We start from the raw sequence: 21,327 nt of genomic DNA on the forward strand, positions 1-21,327 counted from the left end.
TGCCCCAGTGGTGAATGGAGTGTTTAGCATGCTGATGTGAGGGGAGGAGTGAGCCTGGGCCTGCTTGTAAATGTAAATGTAAATGTAAATTGATACTTGTATAGCGCACTACTCACCCGCAAGGGTCTCAAGGCGCTTGTACGAATACCGCTGTGGAACCCATCCTGGCTTTCCCTGTGAGGCGTCCACTCCTGGGCACCCCCAAGGTGGAGGCCAGGCATCCTTAGCGTTGTGTGGGCCGTTGTTGAGATTAAGCAAGCTGTTGCCCAGAGTTGCAGAGTGGGACTCCATGATTGGAATAGGCACCGAGGCGAGAATTATCAGGTCCGTGGAATTTTGAGCCCAAGACCCGCCGAGGCGGGAAATTGAACCCTGGTCCTGGGCTATACCTCTGCATCAGGGTCTGCCGCTCTAATCATTGAGCCACACTTCTTTTGTGGATTGACTGTCTGGTTTGAGGGTCCTGAGTGAGGCTGGGTTTTCCCCACACAATGCTGGCTCCACCCCCTGGGGTGCGTCTGATGTCCCTAGCCTGGCCAGTGAAAGGAATTCCCTATAACCAGTTCTAGCTGGTTCTCACACTGCCTGCACCCTGATAGATAATGGATTTCTCTGTATAAAAAGGGGCTGTGTCCCCTTCCAAAATGTTCTTGTTTCCAACTTGAATCCTGCCAGGGGAGTGCTGCTGCTAGGGCTCAGGGGAAGGCTTGCCTCCCTGAGCCCTGCCCAGCCCCTGGATACCTGATGGACCCTGTGCTGGGACCCCTCTGCTTTGCCTGGGGGGATTGGAGGACTTTTCTTCGCTGTATTTACCCTTAGCGCTTGAGAGCGCTTTATTTTTGTGTCCATAGTGCTGGGAGCACTTGATTCAGATCCATAGCGCTTAGGAGCACTTTTTTTCTGTTCTAGCGCCTGAGAGCGCATTTACGGGCCTCTGGCGCCTGGGAGCGCCTTGATGGTTTTGGCCGGTGCCCACCCGGCATCTTGTACCCCTCGGATATTGATACCCCGCCTGCCTGCCTAAAACGGGCCGCCGCGCTGCCCGCGATGACCCGGAAGTGTTAGGGCTGGCCGGCCAATCGCAGCGCGGCCCCGAGACCAACGAACCTGAAGTCCCCCCCTGCAGCCGCAGAGTGAGAGAGAGCCGGCGCCTGGTCTTTCCCCCCCCCCCGGGGCTCCCAAGAGCGAGGGAGAGCCCGGGAGAGAGAGGGAGAAGTGTGGAATGGAAGCCCCCGAGGAGCGGGAGCTCCCGTGAAGAGCCGCTGAGGAGTCCCGCCCACGGCACCAGAGCCACCGCCGTAGGAGAGCCGGTGAGTGCAGGAGGGCGGGGGGGGGACCTCCTGATTCAGAGCAGAGCGGCCCCGATTGACAGCGGGCCGCTCCACCGACCAGAGCAGTATCCTGGTGAGCCCGAGAGGCTCCGGTGTCCTACCTTTGTGTCCGAGCCCCCGAGCGGGCTCCTGCGTTGCTGCAGGCATTTGTTCTTTGAGCCTTGAGAGGCTCCACGCCCGCAGTTGATTCACGAGTACAGAGAGGCTCACGTTGCTAGTTTCTGTTCTTCAAGCCCTGAGAGGGGCTCACTGCGCCACAGTGGTTTTGCGAGCCAGAGAGGCTCAAGGCGCCCTAAGTGTTCCCGGGTCCCCCGTGAGGGACACCACCGCCCAGTGAGGCTGCATTGTTGTTCAGAGCCCTGAGAGGCTCCCTGCCCACATTATTGTTTTGCGAGCCCAGAGAGGGCTCTTAGGGGACAAAGTTATTTTCCGAGCCTGTGTGGCTCCAGCTTGGCGCAGCTTTTGTTCTAGGGCCAGTGAGGGCCCTGGCGCAGTTTGTTGATTCACAGCTGCCCAGCAATTATTGGGCAGCTGCACCGTTTAGGCTCCTGACTTTTGGACACAGGGCGTCCTAGCCCCAACAAGGCCAGTGGCCTAGGAACTGCCATAAGTGGTGGCTTATGTAAGTTTTTGCGCAATGTGATATGGTGCTAGGAAATGTAATGCATTTAATATGATTACGCACCTTGATCTTACTCCTCTGAATATTTTTAGGGATCATGTGTTTTTGCGCTATTGAGTTGTGTTCTGGCACCTCTGAATGTTTTTATGCATCATGTGTCGTCCTTGATTTTACACCTCTGAATGTGTTGGTTTATGCATCATGTGTTTTTCCTTCCCTGCACCTCTGAATGTGTTTTTGATGCATCATGTGCCTTGTTATTACACCGCTGAATGTATGTTTTATGCATCATGTGTTTTCCTTCCCTACACCTCTGAATGTTGTGATGCATCATGTGTAATGTGTTCTTGCTTATACCCCTAATTGTATTGTGATACTTAGGTGGTTGTTCTTTCTAGTACAGGTGGTCCTAGTGATTTCCTGGTTCCCTGCGTGACATTCTCCTAAGGTGTTTAGGGTTGCGTAGGTGGTACTTACCTTTTACCAGTAGTTACTGGTTGTGATTTATAATTGTTATTTTGTGCTATACTTATTCTAAGTTCTAGAAGTGCTATTTCTACTAAGTGCTGATTCTGACAGTGGCCCATATGGCCCTGTCCTCGTGTAAATAATCCCTTGTGAATATTGCCCGTGCCAGTTGGCACAATGTACATGTGTGATTTCTATCTGATGTGTTTTGACAATACAGAAGTTATTTTTTATATAACCTTGTGTGGAGTTCCTTTTGTGGTGTGCCTAGGATGTTGTTGCTGGTGTGTGCTTGCGCAAATGCTTTACACATTGCCTCCGGGATAAGCCTGTCTGCTCGTGCCAAGCTACCAAGGGGGTGAGCCAGGGTTATCTTGGTGTGTGACTCCCTTGTCCTGACTAGAATGGTGGTTTCTGCCTAGCTTTGGCGTTAGCCTTAGCCAACCAGAAAAAGCCAATTATAACAGGTAGCACTGCACAGAGACATTTTTGTAAATATGAAAGAAAAGAGTGCTCTTTTCAGGAATTAGCTAAAAGCGCTACCATTGTTCGGTTTAGATAAGGATGGGGCGGTGGTTCTTTGTAAAAGGGCTTTGAAAATCAGAATTAAGAAAACAATCTATGGGGTTTCTTGTGAAAGAGATATTAACATGTGTACAGAGAATAGTAATAATGACTGTATTGTGGGGAGTAGTATTGGCAAAAAACCCCAACCTTATGTTTTATGGAATCTTAAACATGGAGTACGTAGGGTGATTCTGCCACTGAGATTGAATTTACGTCCCCTAAGAATTGTAACAGGAGCCTGGGAGGGTATTGCTAGACATGAAAGATATTGTCATTTATGTAATTCCTGTATGCATATTTTCTGAGATGTGTGCGATTGCTATGCGACCGGTGCGTGACTCCAGCTCCCACGAATTCACAACACATGCGCATTACTGTACGCGACACTTGCGCAGTGAAGAGTTCATCGTGATATCATATAAGTTTTGGGCGCAGAGGGTGCGCCACTCCCATGATTTTTTTATGTCTAAAATGATATATATATGTCTTTAATATACATATTAGGGCAAGACATTATCTAAGGTATTTATAAAAATAATATACTTTTACTTGTAATAAACTTATATTTCTTTTAAACGCAATTTCACGAAGTTGCGTAGGGTGCGTGCTGCATGTGCGCAGGGTGTGCAGATCCCATGTGACCTGCAAAAAAAAGATTTGATTGGTTCATAACATTTCCAATAGTAACTATTGAAGGACCCCACCCATTTCAATTCTTCTTCGTTGAGCTTCTTTGGAGAGACATCTCGGTGCTTAGAAGAACTCTATTTGCATCATTTATTTTGGGTGTTTTTGAAAACCAAGAGAACATGGTTTCAGTACAGTAGCCACAGGAGGAGTTAGAACATTCTTTGGAGGAAGAATTTGTACCAGAACCTCCACGTCCTGAAAGACCTGTGTCAGTGGTGTGGAAGTTCTTTACTTTTCCGGAAGGGCAGCAAAAGATCAATCCCACTCAAGTCACCTGCCGGATCCGTGAGAGCGTCTTGTCGAGAGGTAATGCTGAAAAAAAATATTCTTGCCGTACTGCCTCAATGTAAAAACACCTTAAGACTCTCCATTCGGTTAATCAGGCTCGGGAGGAGTGTAGGAGAGCAGAAAGAAACCCTCCACCTGCAGTTCCTGGAACCTCTGGAACTTTTACAAGTGCATCAGCACCGGACACACGTCCTGAATTCGCTTTCTTGAAACAGCACTGTGTGCAGTGCAACACACTCATTTCTTTTGGAGAGCAGTGTGTGGAAGCAGTTTGTGCTGCGCAACATAATCATCGTTGCTAGACTTTTGTTTGCTTTTCTCTTGGGAATGCCAGTTAATTCCTGACGTTTCCTGTTTTATTCATTCTTTTTTCATTTTTTTTATAAAAAACACCCAAAAAATTATAAAAATCATTCAGAAAAGTACAAAAAGAAAAATATAAAAGAAAAAAAGAAGAAAAAAAAGTTCTTCTCAGAACTAAATTCCCTGGTTAAAGAAAGAACTATATTTGTATGTTAATGTGGGAAAGTTTGGTTGAATGTATGTGTATAGCTTAATTGACTGAAAGAATGCATTAGTAGTGTATGTTGAATGTATAGGTGCAGAACTATAAGGAAGTGCTGCAGCGCGACAATGTAAGCTCTTTAGCTGCACTGTGCTGTGGTACTTCCGAAGCACAGGGATGCAATATATGCAGATAAATATGTTGCAACTCTATGCTTCCCTCTGCACTGCTGCACAAACTGCAGGCATACAGTGACACAGGCATTCTTGCACCATGGTGCAAGCATGTCTTTGTCATGAAGAGATTGTTTTTGTGCAAGAAGGGACACCTTCCTGCACAAAACCAATCAGTAAAGGCATTTTCCTCTTTCAAGGTATGCTGTGCAAAGCAGCATAAATTGAAAGAGGAGAAATGAGGAAAAATGAAAACAATTCTCCATGTTGTGCCTTGCTACACCACCTGGAGGATGCTGCAGCATTCAAACACATCTCCAGACTTATGATTTCTGATAAATCAGGAGATATGACTTCTATGAGTTTTGTGTGGAAACGCCCACAGCAACACCTATTGTACGCCCTTTCAATGCAAAGTGGTGTGTATGAAGAGGTTGTATTTAAAAGGAGAAGAAAAGCTACACAGGGTGCCTTTTCCTCTCCGTGTAAATATAAAGGAGTGTCTCGCGCTATCACTATGTTACAGAAAGTGACATATTGTTGGTACAGGATTTTTCTAAATCTGCCCCAAAAGTGCTTAGGTATTGGCAGACTATTCCAATAAAAACATATTGCTAGTTGATTGATAGAAAAATTGCATGAGAGTGACAGAAGGTAAGCACAGAGATATCTCTCCAAAAATGCTCAAAAAAGATTGATTGAAATAGTTGCGGTCCTTCAAAAATTCCAATGGGAAATGTTATGAACCAATCAAATCTTTTTTTTCGGTCACATGGGATCCTATGACAGAGAGAATCCAAAACTACATAGATATAAACTGGGTATGTTGAAGAGTGTGTTAATACTTTGTAGCTTCTTGCAGGTCTACATACATAGTATATAAAGACATTGATTTGGACTAGGGTTTGTGACTAGGCCAATCCTTAACCCCTTCGCTGCTCATGACGAGCTCAGCTCGTCATGAGGCACGGTTGAGCTGTGCTGATGACGAGCTGAGCTCGTCATGAACAATGGGAAATTATAATACTCAGCATAGGAGGAGAATTGCCTTAGCACTGATGTGGTTAAGTATATGACTAATAAGTAGAGTAATTTCAGTAATGCAAAGAGAGTGCAAGATAAATGTATAAGTACTTACGTTTTGGCATAGTGATAGGATACATATATAGTGCTGGATGGATGAATGGACAAGTGGTTGGGAGAGACCGAAGGTTTCCTAGACTGCTTAGTTACTAACTGAGTATTTAAAAGAGTGTATCAATTCTATATACATCATTAGAAGTTTGCATACATACTGCACAAAATATTGTACCTCTACTAGTTTTTCTGTTTAGGCCATTTCTTTGATACTTGACTAGTTAATAAAATAATGTCATTTTTTTAAATAGAATACATGCTTCCAGTAAGCACCACTGCACTGCGTTGCAGACAGGTAGTCTAGGTTGTGCCCCTTTTTACATCTCTCTGCAACGCAGTTCTGTGGTGCTTTCTGGATATACGTAGTGGGCTAGTTGGACTGTAAGAACCCTCAGGATTCAAAGTGACTTAATGTCCCAACATAAAAAGGTTATAGGGCATGTTTACACAGTGGTGAAGGGAGGAAATGGGGTCTGATTTGACATGTGCAAATACACCCTATGGCGTGTTTTAAGTTGAGGAATAAAGTCCCCTTTAATCCTCAAAGTCCCTGGGTCCTACTAGCCCACCATGTCTCTATATTAAGTATCATAGAGCTGCGTTACAGAGAAGTGCTCTGAGGCCATGATCCATTTTACACCTCTCTGCAATGCAACTCTGTGGCCCTTGCTACACATACCTGGTGGGTTAGTTGGCCCCCAGGGACCCTCAGGATTCAAGGGGACTTTATCCCCTAACTTAAAATGCCCAAGTAGAGTGTTTGCACACATGTCAACTCAGCCCCCCCCTTTCTTCACCAATGTGCAAACATAGCCCATTGTGTGTTTTAATACTTAATAAATCTTACTGTGACAGTAGTAGATATAAAACATGCTAAACATCTTTTTCAGTTGTTTATTATAATTTACATTTCTGAAAAGTTAATATTTTAGAACTAGGATCTGTGAAAGGGAAGAAAAAATACAGTTATGATATATAATATTATATTTTTTAAACACAACATAATTTTAATATTATGTAAACTACTTTGTTTGCCTTTTTTGCTGTTCTCAGAATATATTGAATTTCACTTCAAACAGTGATTTCAATGTTACTCATCACATAACAGCAGGCAAAATAAACAATAATATTGTTTATACAAACCAAAATATCTGTCAAAAATATTATAAACAAACTCAACTTTTTCTGAACATTCCATAAAAACTACATCCTCAATGACATACCATATAATACAAATCACACATATATAAAATGCTTCCTTCTAAAAGAATTTTCTTACTTGAATATGAAAGAACTCAAATAATAATTCAATACATTTTTTTTTTAATTTCCATACACTGTAAATGATGTTCTTTAAAAATATATGCTGTGAGTATGTGCTAGAACACCAGTTCGTACACCCCATGATTGTAGGGGTACGGTTCGTACACCCCATGATCATAGGAGTACGGTAGGGTACGGTTCCCATTTATACCATTTATACCAAAGGCCAAAAAGATTTTCAATTTCTATTCCTTCATTTTCCAATACTGTAAGCATATACATTAGAAATTCCTGAGCATCTTGTTGGACATCCTGCGTAAATTGTGTAGAACCAGAACATATATCCAAAAGATTACGAATATCAGAAACGCTTTGCATTTTACTTTTATCGGTTCTCAGTTTTTCATAAATCCAATGCAACAAGGAACAAAATCTTTCTTCCCGATTCTCCATATTTTGTTGTTGCAAACGTTCAAGAAAAAAAGCAACATTAACCACTACATTAGCTTAGCAGTTGATACCTGAACTATTTTCTGATACCCAACAATCTCTTCAATAGTGTCCTTTTTCTTTATGCTTGCAATCTCAACATTATCTTGATTTTTTTCCTTCTCTATAACTTTACTACAGATATTCTCAAATCTTCTTTTTTGACCAACTACACCCCTTTCAAATACAGGATGTTCACCTAAATTGGGAGCATATGCTCTTCTTAACCGATTATACTCTTTTACACAGTTTGCATCTGCACTAATCTTTCTCTCATCAAAATCAATCAAATACAATCCAGATAAAGTTCTGATTCGGGACAAAGCAACATATGTCATACCCTCTTTAAACACAGTACTTCCAATGTTCACCAAAGCATGTCCACACTTAATCCTTGAGATTTATGAATAGTCACAGCATATGCCAGAGAAAGTGGAAACTGTTTTCTACAGACATACCAAGCAAAAAACCAACTGAACAACGACCAATTTGTTTTACTTCTTCAATTTGATCAAATTTGATTTTTAAAAATCCAATTCCTTCTCTATTTTGATAATTAACAAAATCAACAACTTTACCCATTGCTCCATTTACTAAACCTTTTTCCACATCCAAATTACACCTTAAAATTACCCGACAGTTTACACACACATATATATTCTTTTCTAAACCAGCAGTTTTAGATATAGATTTTTCTAAAGAAATCAATTTTGTTTTCAATTTTTCTGTCAAAATAATAGTGATTCCCTCATGCTCTATTTTATCAATAGCTTCCAATTGTATTATTTGTTCATTTTCTACTTCAAAAGTTGTTCATTGAATATAGAACACTCGCGCAGTGTTGGCATTAAGCAGATTATAGATTCATTTTCTGGAATTTTCTTATATATTTTTTCAGTAACTACATTTTCATTTGGAAACACGTTTGTATGTAGTTGAATTTTCAAAGCTTGTTTGCATTGTTCTGTTAGTACTCCAATTCGTTTATCTTGAAGAATGGTTCCATAATCAGCATCCTTTGCCTGTCGCATATTTTTAATGAGTTCTTTGTATGCAAAATATGACCAAATGTTAACGTTTCCAACACTTCCCAAAGACTTTCTGGTGTCTTCATGTACAAGTGTTTTAAATACCGGTTGTCCTTTTACGGGAGTAAGTGGCAGTAGATCTCCAAAAACTACGACATGTTTTCCTTCATATAAGATGTTGTACTCTTTTTTAGGAATTTGCTGCATTCTTAAATGCACAAAGGCAAGAATTACGTTTGAGACCATGCTTACCTCATCATTAGTCAGAAGTTTTATTTTCTTTAGCGCTCTTGAAACTTCATAGCAAGCTTCTCCATATAGTTTATTATATTCCAATTTATTTTCATGCTCTACAGGTAGCATAAGTAAACGATGTACTTTAATGTTGTGTGCTGCCAACCCAGTTGGAGCAGTTACAACATAAGACAAATGTGACTCAGTTGTTTTCTGTAGATAACTGGTCAATACTTTAATTAAGAAACGTTTTCTTGTTCCAGCTTGACCACTAACATACATTTGGATAGGTTGAAATGATATGCATGTGCATTCTTCCTTTTCATGAAGAATTCCATGGTCAATCTATTCTCTCACTTGGTGATATATTTCTTTCTGTTCAACATTTAGTTGTTCTTCCAAGTTTGCTAAGTCCATAATATCTTCTTGAGCCTGATGCATTGCTGTTTCAACTTCATTCATTGCAATTGCCACTTCATTTTCTAGAATTGGTTGTCCTAGTGGATCTTGGCTCGGTGTAGCAGAACTTTGATTGTCTTGAGAACTGTCTCTAGCAATCTCAGCTGCAATAGTAGCTTCTTGATCAATTTCAATTTTCAACATTTTCAGATAATTTGCAAAAACTGTACATTCTATGGTATCTTTACAAGCATTAAAGGAATCTTTATAGCTCTGAAAATCTCCAAATAATTCCAATTCTGTATGCCATGCTTTGAAGAGTTGCAAAAGTGCTAAATAGTAAAATTCCCTTTAATCAGGAGTATCACAACTCAGTTTTCTATGATTAATCAAATTTCCTTTCCTTTGTTTTACAAAACATCATTCGTAAGCAATCAATGCATATTTTCCTTCATTTATGTTCTCTGTAGTATTTGTTTAAAAGTGTAATATTGAAGGGAGAACATGGCGGCCGGTGGTTAGCTGGTCATGAGGCTCCAAAAGGTCGGGATGCATTTTGCTTTAAAAACATGAATAGCATGCACACGGACACGATTTGGAGAAAAGCTGCTTTTTTCCTTACTTGGAATGAAGACGGAGTGAAGATGGAATCATAATAGAAGCAGAGAAATCCGAAAAGTGAGAAGTCTGGCAAGAAGTTTTCTGCTGAGCTGAGGGCGGGTCTCCGTCTCTGTCTCCGTTCTGTGCTTGCTGGCGGCGAGGGAAGCTACAGGTGTTTCATCGCATATTCCGCATATATGTATGTGTATGGACACGTTTCTGGAAAGCTGCCGCTCTGCCTTATTAGAAATGAATTTGGAAATATAGTAGCAGCGGAGAGCAAGCAAGGAATCTGGTAAGAGTGTTTTGCCGAGCTGAAGGCGGGTCTCCGCCCCAGCCCCATCTCCGCCTGAGTATTATGTTTGTCGGCGGTGAGGGGGGGGCTGCAGCCGTTTCATCACATATTCCACTCTAAAGGACTGATAGTAAGTACATGGACATGGTTTCAGTAAAACTGCTGCTATGCCCTATTTTGAAATGAAGTTGGAAATCTAATAATAGCGGAGGGCAAGTGAGAAATCTGGCAAAAGTGTTTTGCTGAGCGGAGGGTTGATCTCCATTTGGCGAGGCGGCTGCAGGCTTATTGTTGCATTTCTCTTTCAACGGATGTTCTTGGGAAAGTTTTCTCAGGCTTGTGGCAGAGGTGGCCGGGCTTTGTGGTTGCCCCGGTCGTGGTGCCTTCCCCAGAGGAACAAGTGGGGGAGACTCGGGAGGAGCAGGTTGCTCTCTGGTCTCGGGCGGCTATGCAGCTACATCGGGGGCACAGAGCAACAGCAAGGCTCCCGATCCATGGTGGTAGGGGGCGAGAAGGTAAACGAAGGAGCCCTGAAAAGTGCAAAAACAATCAGTTTACAAGGAGAGGCGGATTACAAGACACCCTTTGTGAAGAAATAGATATCAACATCAGCGCATGTTTAAAACAGAAAGTAAGTGCTGTATCTGAATCTGTATCTGTAGTACCCAGGGAACAAGGGTGGGGGCGGTCCAAGAGGGGGTTATTAGGGAAAAAGAGGGGGCTATCTGGCAAGATACCACTGCGCTATAGTTTGAGGAGCTCAGAACAAGATTTACTTCCTGGGTCAGTAGATCTGGAAATAGCTGAAAACAGCGTGTCCGCTTGCAAGGTTCATCAAGCCAGTATATCCCCGAATCATGAGACTCAGTCACAGATTGGTTCAGTGAAACAAAAATTGAAATCGAAGGCAAATAAAAAAAAACAAGATATCGAATCAGGAACAGGAAAAAAGAATAAATCCTACACCCTCATTTAGAGATTACTTTAAGAGAGTGCCTAGTACATTAATACTTAAACCAGTAGAGAGCATGTCCAAAGATTGTACTAGTGGTAATTTGGGGGATACCATCAGGCTGCCTCAATATTCTGATGATATAGCAAGACATAATCAGTACCAGCCTCTAGCAAATCTGCCTGTAGAGCAAGATATAGGAAGTCATAGCTTGCAAGTGACAACTGACAACATGTCAGATTTGGGAAAAGATGGGGCTCCTTCAGTTGACTCTCAAAGAGGGGGAAAAGAGAAGGAGAACAAACAACAGGAAACATCAAGCGAAAGAGCTACCAGTTTAAACACTCAAAGGACAACTCTAGATCTCCTGCAGACTTTGACTGATGAGACGAGGAGCAGATTCTAGGTCTCAGAGAAGAATCAAGCTGAAATCAAAGTCTTCTGTGAAAAAATGGAAGATAAAGTAGACCCACTTACAGCTAGAGCAGAAGCATTAGAAACAACGGTAGTTGAGTTAACAAGAAAAGTTGATAAAAATGTGAAAGACCTTGCTAAAATAAAAGAACAAGAGAGCAATCTTCAGGGCAAGTTAGAATCTATTGAAAATGCTCAACGAAGGACCAATCTATGTTTCTTAAAAGTGCCTGAGGGAGTCGAAGGTGATAACTTAAAGAGTTTGTAGTTAAACTAATCAAGCTGACAACTAACATTGAATGTTCAGAACAAGCTCTATGTGCTGACATTCAAAGAGTCCATAGGGACCCTTTTAGGCTCAATCCGAATAAGAAGAGACCCAGGAAAGTTTTGATTCATATCTTGACGTATAATTTGAAGGGTGACATTTTAAATAAGGCTTTAAATGTGAATACATTAGGTGCAGACAGGTTTACTTTTCAGATTCGCTCTGATGTTTCCTCCATAACTGCATCTAAACAGTGGGATTTGGTTAAGCTGTTAGAACCTTTTAATCGGTTGGGTGTAACAGCACAACTTAAATTTACAGCTACTTTAAAAGTGATGTTTAAAAATATAATCCACACATTTAGATGGGTGGAGGACCTGGGGCACTCCTGCAGCTTATCACACAAAAAAAGCAATAAGTTAATGGTTTGATAAAGGATCTAAAAGCTAAAGGGGAACAATGTTTATTAGGAGATATAGAAAATCTATCCTTAATTAACATATGATAAATATGAAAAAAAACAATCTTTTAGCTATTCATGAGTTTTTTTAGGATGCAACATTTGTCACGACCGAGGGGTAGCCTTAAAGGCCACGGTAGGGCCATGGGTGAAATAGAGTGGGTGCTCCAGGGGAGTACTGGGGTGGGAGGAGGGAGGGGTCTGGGTAGGTCACTGGGTGGGGAGCATAAGGTAAAAAAAGTATTGCCAAGTCACCATGTAAAATCTTTTGAAAATTCATTACACACTTTAATGAGTAATGACACGGGCTATAGATGATCAAGCTATACATCTGAAGATGTTGACGTGGAATGTAAACGGGTTAAGGGTAAAACATAGAATGGAAAGGATATTCCAGTACTTAAAAGATGTCCCAGAAAAAATGTTAATCCTCCAAGAAGCACACCTAGTTGAAGAGGAGATGAGGGCTTTATGTAAAACCAAAAATGGGATTAAGGAGGTTATTTGTACCACACAGCATATAACAACAAAGGGTGTTGCAATAATTCTAAAGAAACATCCTGCTTTAACAGTTGAAAGGTCCAAAGTGGACAAGTTGGGAAGATGGGCCATAGCAAATACAAAGTTCCATTCCTACAGATTTACAATAGTAGGTTACTATGGCCCAAATGTGGAAGATACAGGTCCTTTGAAGGATCTTTTTGCTCAGTTATTGTCCTTTCAAGATCCATTAAAACTTGCAGGAGATTTCAATTTAGTTATGGACCCTGTAATGGATAGATCCTTAAACAGTAGAGCATCACAAACAATTTAAAATTAGGTCTTTACTGAAAAGCACAATGAAGCAATTAGGGTGGATAGATATATGGAGAGAAAGAGAGGGAGGTAGGAGAGGCTATATGTTTCATAATAAGAAGTATGGCCATAGATCTAGGCTAGAATTTTTTCTAATTAGTGAGACCCTCAGAACTTGGGTGACAAAAGTGCAACATCTAGGAGGTCATTTATCTGACCATGTTGCTGTAACATTAGTGTTGAGACTTCCTAGCAAATCAATAAGTAAAAGATGGACGTTAGATCGAGCTATCTTGGTCAAGGAGGAAATAGTAGAAAGACTAGTGGTAGAAACCAATGACTTTCTTTCACAGAATATTGATAGTGCTCCCATAGAAATGGTATGAGATGCCTATAAGGCCTTCCTAAGAGGATGTATAACTTCTATTCAGTATGCCAGACAGAGGAAATATAAAACAGAGATAAAAGAAATAGAGGTTAACATTCAAGAGTTAGAACAAAATCTAATGGTGCAAGGAGAAAGTATAGATAGGGACACTACTGACAGGCTACTATCCCATAGAATAGCTTTGGCAAGGGTATTAGATGCTAGATTGCAGAAGAGGTGGGAGGCCAGTAAAATGGCGCACTTTGAATATGGGAAGGCTCTGGTAAACTTCTTGCATGGAAGACTAAGCAAGAACTAGCAAGGAGAAATATAAGAGAAGTAGTATGTAATATCACCGGGAAAGTGTGCCAGAGCCCAGTGGATATTGAAGAAGCCTTTTGAAAGAACTTTGAGAAAGTTTATAGAGAGGAGCTTATTCCTCAGGATAGTATAATAGAATCTTGGCTTCAGAGTTATCCTCCAGCAATATAAATGAACCCATACCCCAGTCTGAGATTCGGAAGGCAATAAAGTTGTGTAAGAAAGGCAAGGCGACTGGGCCAGATGGTCTTCCAGCTGAGCTTTATAAATCTCTGGCTGAAGTTCTAGTAGCAATAATGGATAAGTTGTTTTCTCATATTTTTGATAACAGTGGGAATATTCCTCCTTCATGGGATGAGGCTATGGTAGCCTTGATTTTAAAGCCAACTAAACCGGCAATCCAGTGTGACTCGTTCAGACCAATCTCTCTGCTGAACCTTGACTATAAGATCTTTCTCAAGGTTTTAGCAGAGAGGTTGAATGGTATTATGAGTGGTTTGTTGCATCAGAATCAAAAGGGTTTTGTTAGAGGAAGAGGCATTCAAGAACTAACGTATAATTTGATTGGTGCTATCGATCTTGCAATGGTTCACTAACTACCATTGGCCGTTATCACGCTAGATGCCAACAAAGCATTTGATCGGGTCAATTGGACTTATTTTCTCAAAGTATTAGAGAAATCAAATCTGGGGAAAAATTCTGCAGGGTTATCTCAGCTATTTATCATGCACCAATAGTTAGAATTTTGATAAATGGTAATCTTTCCTCTGCAATACAAGTGCAAAGAGGCACAAGGCAGGAATGCCCCCTTACGCTGATGTTATTTAATTTATTTATTGCGTCCTTTGCAGAGAGCATAAGGAGACACTGGCATATTCTCCCGTTTAGATGTGGCAATTGGGAAAAAAAGTCTCATTATATGCTGATGATATTATAGTATACACGTCAGATCTCGAGAAGACTAATCCTATTATATATAATCTAGCTGAGCAGTTTGGCAATATCTCAGGATATGAGATAAACCAATCAAAAACTGAGTGTATGGCTTGGAATTACACAGCCTGTTCCTTTCAAATAAAAAATGAAATAAGATATCTAGGTACAAAAATCACTCAGGAAATTAATGATGTCTAGGTAACATAAATGTACATGAAATAGAGAAGGAAATTTCAGACTCTCTAAAAAGTTGGGCATATTTACCCCTAACGTTAATAGGTAGAGTAAATCTAGTAAAAATGATGCTCTTACCTAAATTAATGTTTTCTTTTTTAAATATACTGCTAGCCTTCAAAGAAGAACGCACGAGGAAAATTCAGTCAAATATTCATTTATTTATTTATATGGGCTTCTAAAGGTCCTAGAATTTCCTGGAAGAAACTTCGAAGAAGAGAAAATAAGGGAGGACTAAGTGAGCCGGATATAATTACTTATGCGTGGGTCTCCCTAATGAAAACTGGTAAAATGCTGATGAATTAGCCTAATTCTTCAGACAGGAATAATGTTTAAGGAAATGCTGCAAGACTTAAAAGGAGCGGAATATGCTTTTGTTTATACATTTGGAGATCCCTGCTTCTTCAAGAAGGTCCGGCTGAAAACTCCAAGGGATTTGGCAACTACTTGGAGCAAAATCAGAAAGCTTTTAAAAATCAGCTATTATAGCGCCACAGCACCTATATGGGATACACTTGGCTCACCTGTATGGATCAGAGATTCACTAGCCGTACCATTAAAGCTGGCTGGTGTGAACTGCTGGGAACAACTTATTCCAGAGGGACTTTTGTTACCCTGGGAAGAACTAAAGTTTACAACGGATAATCAACTATCAAAATTCAAATATTTACAGATAAAAAGCTGGTCCCAAGCGGTTGGTATTTTGGTTGGTTTTTTAAATGAGTTTGAGAACGATCTGAGATCTACACAATGATATAAGAAAGAAGCAGCACACCTTTACTGGCTCCTGATAGATCTGGCAGATGGGGATTTTATCCTTCCAACACAGTTGTGGGGCGAGTGCTTGCCCGGCATCAGTACATAAGATATATGGCAAGTATCTTTTGATTTTCTATATTCTACAGTCCAGGCTGCCAATGTAAGGACGAACCATCTTTTTTTTCTTCATAGAGAATATTGGTCTCCTCTTAAACTATCAAAGTTTGCAAAAGGTACCATTCCACGCGGTCCAAAAAGTCAGAAGGATAAAGCTAACAATGAGCATATGTTCATCAGCTGCCCTAGTTTACAACAATTTGGGGGTCTGGTAATAAAAGGTATGGAAGATATATTTGGATTTGATATTCAGGTGAGCATTTCATTAATAATTTTTGGCATTTTTCTGAATTATAATTTGTTATCATTAGATATTAATAAGTTATATTTTTATCTCATCCTATTAGCGCCTAGAGAAATCTGTAAATTAATTTAAAAGTATCTGTACTCGGGACTGAGAAATTATTTTGCAGATATTAAAACCTATTAGCAGAAGCAGGATGTAAGAAGTCCCCTATAGTTAACACCCCCAAGTTTTCTCATCTCCTGGAGTTATCGTCGTTAACTTGTTCTGGTATCAGGGAAGAGTGCCATAATGATGTATATTTTTTGAATTTGGGAATATTAAGATACCTCGCAGTTTTCTTCCAAATTCTCCAAGCGCTAGTTATTATCTTGAACTTAACCTTTTTAAAATATGATGGTTCTACTTGTTTTAATAAGAGGCCTTTAGCCTTATTTTCTATCGCTAACTCATAGATTGACGGTATGGAATTGTCTTCTATGGTGGATTCTGTTGTCTTTATAAGAAATAACAGCGACATTTGCTGGAGCAGCGTAGCCCACAGATAAAACGCTATATTAGGGATTGCTAAGCCCCCTCTAAGGAAGGGAAGGGATAGATAGCACAAAGATGTCCCATAGTTCCATACAAATTTACTCATTTGAGACTCAAGTGCTTTGATGATCTTATCTTCCACCATTAACGGGATGGCACGAAACAGATACAGCACCCTAGGAAGAATATTCATTTAAAGAAAGTTACCTCTCCCGATAATTGAGAGGTGTATGCTGTCAATCCTTTTTAAGTCTTTCTTTATAGTTTTAAGAAGGGGGTCATAGTTTAGCTCGATAATCTTGCCTATCTTAGGGGATATCACACTTCTAAACACACTGCACTGTCTAACTTTTTAGGATCTTCAAAAAGAATATTCTTGGTCCAAATAACCATTGTTTTACCCCGATTAAGAGAATACCCGGAGATCTGACCAAAAGCTTGAGTGATTTGTTCTATTTCTGGTATTGCCTCTGTGGGATTAGGTGTTATAACCGCCACATCATCGGCGCACACCAATATCTTGGTGTCATAGGGGCCAACCTTGAATGGTTTAATTGCATCATTAGCAAGTAATTTCAAATTCAGAGGATTTATATATAGGGCAAATAAAATCGGGGAACAGGGACATTGCTGCCTTGTACCTCTTAGTATGTCGAATAACCTAGATTCCAGGCCCATCACCAGTACCCTAGCCTTAGGAGAGTGGTACATTGCCCTAATTGACTTCCTGAGACAGGGACCCAAGTTATTTTTATCTAACACTCCCATGAGACTCGGTCGAATGCCTTCTCGGCATCCAGGAGGATCATCGATATCTGACCCCCCACCGCATCCATGACATCAAATAACGTTATAACCCGACGGGTATGGTCCGTAGTGGATTTACCAGGGATAAAGCCATGCTGCCACGGGGAGACCAGATGTTCGACGATCCCCCTGAGCCGATTAGCCAGAATCTTGGAATATAGCTTTGAATCGGAGTTTATTAATGAGATTGGACGATATGAATAGGGTAATCTAGGGGGCTTATATTTTTTGGGAAATATAACTATATTCCTTTCTCACCATGAATCCGGAGGGCTGCCACTCCCTTGAATCCCCACAAATAGATCTAAAAGATAAGGTGTTATAATATTACCCAAAATTTTGTACAATTCAAGAGGCAATTTGTCGGGGCCTGCGGCTTTACCTAACGCTAATTCTGATAGGACCAGTTGAACTTCAATATGAGTTATATTCTTTTCAAGATCTTCCCTAGTAATATCGTCTATGCAGATGTTTGATTCGGGCTCGGTCAGCCAACTAGTCAGGGCCTCTTTAATTGCTTCAGAATCAAGCGTATCTTCATTTTGGTATACATTTTGATAGTATTTTCTAAAAGTATCTAATATGTCCTCAGGTGTTGTATATTCCTGACTCTCCGCTTCAATAATGGTTATTGAATGTTTATGTTTTGGCAATTTTTAGAGCGCACAAATACCCAGAGGTGTCTCGGCGCTTAACTGAACCGATGATGGCTATGGCAGAGTTTAATATGGGAACAGCCAAGTTTTTAGTCTCTTCCTAAAACTAAGGAGACTGTTTCTGGCGGGTACGAAGAGCTAGCTGCTTCCCTACTTTCTTCCCGTCTTCATAGATCTTATTGGGGTTTGATTGATAAGTTTCAGCCGCCTTCTGGGAAAACCTACTATTTATCTCGGTTTTGAGAATAAGCATTTCTCTTAAGGTTGATCCCCCATCTTCCCCCTGCATTATTAGGGTACTATGCTTCTCCTCTATTTTAGCTAGCTCTTGAAGCTATAACTTATTAACCTTATCCGCGTCCTTCCTACGCTTGGCTACATAGCTAATTGTCTCACCCGAATTGCGGCCTTGAAGCAATCCCAAACTGAGCCCCTGGATGTACTATATTGGTTACAGTCGAAAAATCCCTGAGTCCATATCTTAATATATTCAATGTAATCTTTATTGACAAGTAGTTTTCTATCGAAAGTCCATACTGATCGGGGTCTATTCAAATTAGCGATATCAAATGTAAGAGATAAAAGATTATGGTCAGAGATAATCTTTGGAAACTTGCTGATTAGTGCCTTATCAGAGCAGTCTCTTGTTACCCAAATGTAATCAATCCGAACATATTTGCTATATGGATGCGAAAAATAAGTATATCTGGGGTCAGGATGTTTTTTAATATCCCATATGTCAACTAAACCTAAGCTCTCTTTAAGCTGCCAGATGGCTCTATATAATTTTGGTTTGCGACCAGCATATATGTATTTATCTTGGTTTTGTCTTAACCCATTTTGCGTCAAAGAAATTTTAAAATCCAAACAAAATATCAATGTTTGGGGCCAGGAGGCTAGTTCCATTTTGAGTTCCGTGAGTATAGAGGGGTCATCCTGGTAAGAGGCGTACATTGAGCAGATTGTAATATCAATCTTAAGCTCACCGATGACCCAGCATCCCAGATATTCATTTTGTGAATATTCCCTTACTGGATTGCATAGGAAAATCTACAACCAGAATAGGTACCATTTATGATATCCTAATAGAAAGCGAGCAAGATGACATGGGGATTACGGAAGCGGGCTGGGCAAGAAAACTTAATAATCCCAACGTCGACATCGATATGTCATTACGGCTCTTAACTAAGCTTTTTGTTTCCTCCAACTTGAAAGCTCAGTTATATAAAACGATATATAACCTATATTTCACACCTGCCAAACTACATTCTTGGGGAAAAAGAGCGAATGCAGAGTGTCCAAGATGTGGAATAAGTCCTGCACATTTGATCCTCATGCTCTATGAATGTGACAAATTAACACCCTTTAGACGAATGTTAGCAGGTTTTTGGCAAGAAGTGTTTGGGCATACAGTAGCGGAATCTTCCACTCTTTATATTCTGGGATATGATAATACTTTAACGCATACTAAGGAAGAGGAAACATGTCTTTTCTTGGGAACTGCGGTATATAGAATAATCCTCGCAGCTCGAAGGAAGGACTCAGACCCCCTAATTTCCAAATTTGGCTGGCTCGGTTTTTAGGCATTTTTAACCAAGAGAAGGCCATTTTTGTGTGTAGAGGGAAGAAGGCCAGAGCTCAAGGAATCAAAATTTGGCAGCCTATCGAAATTTGGAATAACAGTAATAGCTCTTTATAATGAGTTAACATTTTGGGGGATAGCCAAGTAAAAAGTTGTATTTTATAATTGTATAAAATGTGTCTTTAAAAGATTTTAAAATTATTAGCACTGTTTAAAAAATCTTGTCGGATTGATTATATTTTTGATATCTCCTGTTAATACGAGTTGCTTATCCATCAAATCTTTTGAAATATTTACATGAAATTCTTATGCTTACCAATGTGATAATCATTTTTATAATATATCTGTCTCTATTGTACAATTTTTAAATGTTGCCAAATAAAAATATTTTTTTAAAAAAGAGAGAAATCTGTAAATGTTGGATCAAATGTACCACCCCCCCCGACTTATCTAGATTGGCTTAACTCTGTAAAATATGTAATGAAATTGGATATAGCCACACATAAAGAAAATATTAAGAATAGAGTTTTTTGGACACCATGTATAGCATGGATGGATAATCTTTGAATTTGGGGTATGTTAGAGTATGTAGGGGTATGTTGGCCCAATGATTATGCCTCTACATTGAATTACTTTACCACTCAGGTCAGTTCTGGGGTTCACAGATAGAAGAAGAGAACAGACAAATTACGAGTGGTTCTGTATAAAGTGCAAACCATTAAAATGAGAGCTCTTGCGCTGGTTCCATCTGACAGGAGGGACGGCTGAGGCAATCAAGTTGTTCTGGCAAGATTTAATGGTGTATGAGGACAAAAAAAAAAGTGTAATATTGCAGCACTTAATTAAGACATATATTTTCAAGATGATGACTTCTATTTGGATAATATGTGTCCAACATGTTTGTTTTCACAATATCTGTACTTTCAGGATCTTTTTCTTCTAAATATCATATTTCTTGTACAGATTTACTACTCGATTTCACGTTACAGCAAGACCTAGACTCACCCAAATGATTCCTCTAGATTTTGAGTATAAACTTGCAGATGATAAACAATCACAGCATTCATACGCTCCAATTTCTCGATGGGATAACATCTTCAAACTGAAACTGTACAATTTTTTACTAAGACTGTTCTCAAGAGAAATTTCAGTCCACATTTCTTATAGATGTCACATATCGGACAACAGCAATGGAATTATCTGCAACATACTGAATATCCATATTAGCATTCCACATTGAGAAAATAACTGGATTATAACCATTGATTAATTTTGATTCTTCACTTCTTCTCAAATTGTATGTATTTTTTGGAGATTTTCTAGTCATGGTATGTCTCACTGCTGACATAAAACTGTTTACTCTTCCTTTGGATATTACAGGACGTGGAAATCCAAAACGACATTTCGTATAAAAATTTTCCTTAGACTTGTACTTTCATCGACAGTCTTTTCCACATCGATGACTTTCGAATCGTAAGACTTTTTGCCTTAAGTTGATTTCTTCTGCTATTATTGGTATAGCACATGTGGCATATTCTTCAATAAAAGACAAAACAGTGTCAACTGAATCAGTTCCGAATTTGGGTGCATCCTTGATCAATAGCAGCATGTGTATATGAGGAGCGCCTCTAGCTTGGTACTCCTTTCTCCAAAATAAATCCTCTACTTCTCCAAGAAGAGGATTCTTTTTATTGCAGATAAAAGACATCATAGCTTCAAACCTATGATTGAAATATCTGCATACATTAACAGGACCCAAAGAACACAATTCTCCAGGTGTCTTGTATTCAAT

This window comes from Lissotriton vulgaris, chromosome 3_1 (genome assembly GCF_964263255.1).
Source record: "Lissotriton vulgaris chromosome 3_1, aLisVul1.2, whole genome shotgun sequence".
NCBI lineage: Eukaryota > Metazoa > Chordata > Amphibia > Caudata > Salamandridae > Lissotriton > Lissotriton vulgaris.